Source organism: Antennarius striatus, chromosome 15 (assembly GCF_040054535.1).
Source record: "Antennarius striatus isolate MH-2024 chromosome 15, ASM4005453v1, whole genome shotgun sequence".
NCBI lineage: Eukaryota > Metazoa > Chordata > Actinopteri > Lophiiformes > Antennariidae > Antennarius > Antennarius striatus.
The window spans coordinates 1491250-1497573 of NC_090790.1; positions in this window are offsets into that span (position 1 = coordinate 1491250).

Sequence of the window (6324 nt, forward strand, 5' to 3'; positions counted from 1 at the left end):
TTTATCTTCCATTATGAAGCCAATCATCTGACTGTCACAACACGTTGTGCTGTACTTTGTCTTTTTGCCTAAAAATATGTTTGTTTAAAAAGAAATATGTAAATAATGAGGTATTTTAATGTATTACCTAAAAACAGAATAGTAGTTGCATTAAAGGTTATATAAATAAAGTACAGTAATCCCTCACGCATTCGCGCATCAACTTTCGCAACTTCACCTCATCAGGGATTTTTGGTAGGCAGTCACGTGATACCGTACTCACATTCTATTGGCTGACAGCATCCAGACGTTACAGTAATATTGCGGTAACAAACAGTATGTCACACCAGGCTGTTAACCTTAAAATAAGAACGAAAAATCAACCAGTTAATTTTACTACATCAGCTACATTAAGGTGAAATATGTTTTGCTGGTCAATTAAAAATGTGCTGAACAATTAGAAACACTAAATAATGTGAAAGTGTATGGTATTTGTTACGAAACATTTTTAGCAAATCTGCACATAATGTTAACAACTTTACTATCCGATCCTGATCACATAAAAATGCAAATGTCTTATTTTACATTTTACAAAAACAAGGACATAAAAAAGGAACTGTCTAAGGCCAAAACTAATTTCCTTTGAGGAAGAAACCTTTTGAAGCCCCTGAGCGGACATTCAAAGGCCACACGCCACACCTCCACACACTCTTCTAAATCCTGTGGAATACTTCAGTTCATAACACCAGAAATGCTGGAGTTACTAGAGAAACAATCAAATTTGTACAGTGTACAAAAATCCACAAATCACAACAATGTTCACACCAGTGTAAAAGAACTGGAAGTCCTGATTGGCCTCTACCTGCACATGGGTGTTTGCCCACTGACAGGAAACTGTGCATTCTGGGAAAATGGCACAAGGTGTTCCATGGCTGCTGACTTCATGTCAAGGCTAAACGGCAAAACATACTTCACAGACCTTAGAACTGAGGAAATGTTTCAGACATGGTGCTGATGAAACAAGTTTAATTTCTCTTCAGAATTTAAGTTTTCTTTGCACAATCTATGTTTTTAGGTCTGTTGTTCAGTTCTCTGTAGCTATGGTAACTTATTACTAATGTTTCCAAATAGAGAGTGTTATTTATTTTTGATGCAGTTTGCATATTTTATGATACAAAGTAAAACTGTAATATACTGTACTCCAGACAACGTTGTTAGCGGGCGGGCAACTTATTTATTTTTTATTTGTTACAGAGCAGGACTACGGGAACTCAGTAGGGACAAACAGACTACAGGTAGAAAAGCAAAGCACTTAATGAACCAGTGTTATTCGACACAATATGTTACATCTCCCCTTCTCAGAAAAGAAACCTCTTTATATATTGCACTTAAAAGTTAACATTAAACTGACTCTTATACTGTTTAACCTTTAAACTGTACCTTTAGGTTTCCAGATAAACAAATCTCAATTCAAGTAAACAAACTTCAATACTAGTACCTGTAGCTTCTTAACTCAGTTGCAAATAGAAAGCAATGAAACAGTCATTTAGCTTTGTAATAAACTTCACACAGTAACTAGGAAGGTGTGATTAGTATCTCTTCACTGTCTTAATGTAAACTAATTTATCAACACAATCTATTACAGATTCAGTCTATCAGGAGGCTTCACAACTCTGCCCAGTCTGGTAGTGAACTGTCCAGCTGGCTGGGCTCGAGTGGGGCACACAGTTGCTTTGGGCGGAGAGCGAGGCAGAACATTAGGAGCTGAAGGTTGCTGCTCCTTCTCAGGTGGCTCTGCCAGCTCAGTCCATGGTTCAGCACGTATCAAGTGACGAGGTTGGTTGGCGGCTGCAGTGCTTCTACGAAGGTGTTGACTGTTGCGGCGGTACTCCGTGTCTCCACAGTCCACAACGTATGATCGCGGTGCACTGTGTTGTTTCACTACAACTCCAGGGGACCACCTGTTGTTGCCAGGATGCGGCTGCATCCTGATCTCATCTCCAGGCTTAAGGGCAACAGGGGGTTTACCTGCTCTCTTGCGGTCGTAGTAGAACTTTTGACTGTCCTTGGTTTTGTCCAGCAGGTGCTTGACTTTGAGGGGGTTATAAGCTGTTGGCGCCAGCAGGATGCGAGCAGTAGGTAGTTTATTGCGAGGCCTCCTGCCCATAAGGAGCTGAGCAGGTGACAGGCCTACTTGCTCAAGCGGAGTAGTTCTGTAATCCATCAACGCAAGGTGCCTGTCTGGTGCTTTACACCAAAGTCTCTTAACAGTTTGCACTGCACGCTCTGCTTCACCATTTGAGTGTGGTGTGTGCGGCGACGACGTATTGTGTGAGATACCATAGCTCTCACAGAAGTCTTTGAACTCTTCTGAGGAGTATTGTGTACCATTATCTGTCCGCAGAGTAGCTGGGATGCCATGTCTGCTGAACTGTGCTTTCAGGGTTTCGATGGTGGTGCGACTGCGCATGTCTTTCAGTTCATCCACTTCAATGAATTTTGAGTAATAATCCACAAGCAGGATGTAGTGTTTACCCTCAAACTCAAACAGATCTGATGCTACTTTCTCAAACGGCAGCTCTGGTGTTTCTGTTGGCTTTAATGGGTGTCTGGGCAGCTTGTTCTGGAAGTCTGCACACTTGCTGCAGTTCCTGACCACTTCCTCTATTTCTGCACTCATACCTGGCCAGTATAGCACTTCCCGGGCTCGCTGTTTGCTTTTCACCATCCCTAAGTGCGAATGGTGTATCAGTCTGAGCATGTGTTCTCGTAGAGAAGGGGGCACTACTATTCGTAGTCCTTTGTAGATAACTCCATCAGAACAGACGAGCTGGCTCCTCGAGTCCCAATATGGCTGAACAGGAATGGGCAATTCCCGTCTGTGTTCTGGCCAGCCACGCTGTATTGTTTGTTGTAGACAGCTTAGCTCCTCTTTGGTGCACTCTTGCAGTTCAGTGTACTTCTGGTCACTAACTGAGACAAAGCTGAGCATGGAGACACACTCTAGCCCATCAATCTCTGGCTTCTTCTCTGGAAGTTGTGCTCTAGAGAGTGTGTCAGGCAACTCCATGTCCTTTCCTCTCCTGTACTTGACAGTTAAGTCATACCACTGCAGTCGCAGACGCATTCTCTGGATGCGCATAGGGGTGGAGAGCAGCGATTTCTTAAAGATATCTTCGAGAGGTTTGTGGTCGTTGTAAACTGTGACATGTGTCCCAAATATGTAGTTGTGAAACTTGACACAGGCATGTACGATGGAGAGCATCTCCTTCTCAATTTGCGCATAGCGCGTTTCTGCATCCGTCAGTGATCTTGACGAGAAGGCTACAGGCTGGTTTTCCTGTAGCAGGACAGCGCCTAGCCCACTGCTGCTAGCATCGCAGAAAATTTCCACAGGCTTCGCTGGATCAAAAAATCTCAGTACTGGCGGGCGTGTGCATAACTCCTTGAGTCTGTCAAAGGCTTGTTGCTGTGCTGGCTGCCACAGGAACTCTACGTCACCTTTGAGGAGCTGACGCAGTGGAGCATCCTCTTCACTGAGGTTTGGTATGAACTTTGACAGATAAGTGACAAAGCCTAGGAAACGGCGGACACCATCCTTGTCTGTTGGCGGTGTCATGCAGCGTACTGCTTCAACTTTTGCTGGGTCTGGTTTCAGTCCATGAGCTGTTATTAAATGACCTACATATGACACAGCTGACTGACGGATGTGACACTTGCTGAAGTTTAGCTTCAGATTGTAGCTTGTCGCTCTTTCGACGACTCTGCGTAGAATTGCATCATGCTTCTCCATTGTGGGGGCAGCTACGAGAATATCGTCCATCACACTTACAGCACCTGCAATGCCCTCGAGCATTTCATCCATGATGCGCTGGAAAATTTCTGGTGCACATTTCAGTCCAAATGGGAGTCTCAGCCATCTGTACCTGCCAATCGGAGTATTGAACGTTGTGATGAGAGACGACTCTTCATCCAGTCTTATCTGTAGAAATCCTGACTTGGCGTCTAAGACTGAGAAGACTTTGGCACCAGGGATTGCAGAGACAACATCCTCTATGTTGCGCATGGGGTGGTGTTCCCTCTTAATGACTTTATTTAAGTCACTTGGATCAATGCAAATTCTTACTTTGCCATTTCGCACTGTGGCTACCATGGAACTCACCCACTCTGTAGGCTGTTCAACTTTGGTGATGTGTCCATCTTTCTCCATCTCATGTAGTTTTTCCACTATCTTTTCTTTAAGTGCAGCTGGTTGGCGACGTGCAGGATGGACCACACCCGCAGCATCTGGATCAATTTTGATTTTGTATGTACCTGGCAGAGTCCCGGTGGTGTGTGTCAGCTCTGGAAACTCAGCCAGTCCAGCAGGTGCACTCTGTGTTGGGGTGATGACATCACTACTGCTCAACTTGTTTTTTACAGTAGTGGTCTGCAGTGAGGCGAGACGAGCAATCAGACCTAAAGCTGCAGCTGTGGTGCCACTGAGCACATTTTCCTGTGCAATGTCCACAATTTCAAACTCTGCACTCACTTCACAGGTTTTGTAATTTACCTGTAGATCAACTGCAGCAACTGGCTTCAGTTTGTGGTTGGAGTAGGTGCGGAGGACGGTGTTGGAGCGCTTTAGCTCACCGGTGTGCTGAAGAAGCTGGTAACTGTTCAGAGTTAACGTGTTGCACTTGGCACCCGTATCTAATCTAAATCGCACTTGCTGCGATAGAATCTGTAAGCATGCCGTCCATTCATCATCATCTTCTGCATCATCAGTCTGTGTCAGATTTATGCTCAGGATTTCATCCTCATGTGGATCCTGACTTAACACTGGCTCAACACTCACTGAATTTATCGCACGCTTGCGACACACAGCCATCCAGTGATTTGGTTTGTGGCAATAGGAACATGTTGAACCTTTAGCTGGACACTGCCCTTTATTCCACTTGTGGCTCGAGTCTTTACCGCAGCTTGGGCAGTTTTTTGCTTGACTGACTGATGCTTGTCTGTGATATGTATTTTTTCTCTGTCCTCTGTTATGTCCATAATTGTTTGATGCAGAGTATTTTGTCTTAGCAGACACAACAGATACATGTGAATCATCTTCTCTGACGATTTTCATTTGTCTCTGTGACATTTCAAACTGCTGGGAGATCTCTAGAGCTTTGGCTAGCGTCAGATCCTCACCTCTGTCCAGCAGTCTTTCTTGGACTCGCTTTTCTCTCACTCCCGCGATGATCGCATCAATCAACATGTCGTCTGGGTCAGCGTACTCACAATCCATTAATATGAGCCTCAGATCCTTCACAAAGTTGTCGAAACTTTCAGTTGAGCCTTGTTTCCTTTGTTTGAAACGATGTCTGGCTATCCGTTTATTTTTCCTCGGCCGTATGTAGCCGGCAAATTTATCCAGTACCTTAACCGGATCTCCTTTTTCGCCGTCAGCCCAGTTTAACGTCTTGTAGATTTCTCTGCCTTGTTCGCCGATCCACGTTCCTAGCCAGCCGGCTTGTTGTTTAGCTTCTAGCTCCGAGAGGGGACCGTCAAATACAAACGTGACGTGACTCCTGAACCTTTCAAACTCCTGATACAGATCCGGAGCGTCCCAGTCTATTTTCGGATGTTCAAACTGAGAGGTTGCCATTGTTTTTTCTGTTCTTGACAGACTTCTGACACCATGTAATATACTGTACTCCAGACAACGTTGTTAGCGGGCGGGCAACTTATTTATTTTTTATTTGTTACAGAGCAGGACTACGGGAACTCAGTAGGGACAAACAGACTACAGGTAGAAAAGCAAAGCACTTAATGAACCAGTGTTATTCGACACAATATGTTACAAAAACTAATGAAGAATTTTATGCTAAACCTTGCTATAGAAGTCACAGTTTTGATGTATGTTGTGCAAATGCAAATAAAACGTTAGTGTGAGCAAGCAGTAAAAACTGTCATCTTTATTTATTTTCCAATGTGGAATATGTTTATCGCTTACGCCCAACGTGACCTATGAGACACAAACCAGATCTGTGGTAATAAAAATTACTGTTCTGAAAAGAACTGTAGAAATGTGTTCTATACGGTCCACTTGGTCCATTTTCCTGTACAGATAAATGGATGTGGATTCTGTCGGGATAAAACCACCCTATATAATGGAATCACGGTGGGGAGAACGTTTCATTCATTCTGCTCCGACAGGACTTTAGATATCCAGACTTTCTACCAGTCAGTTAGAAATAAATAACAGGTGAGACGTCTTTAACCCACCTGCTGCTCTATTTACCCCAAGTACTCTACCCTCCACACGGTAGGGGGCAGTAGAGCGGTAAACCCGACAGTTACCGTCAGAAGCAGAAG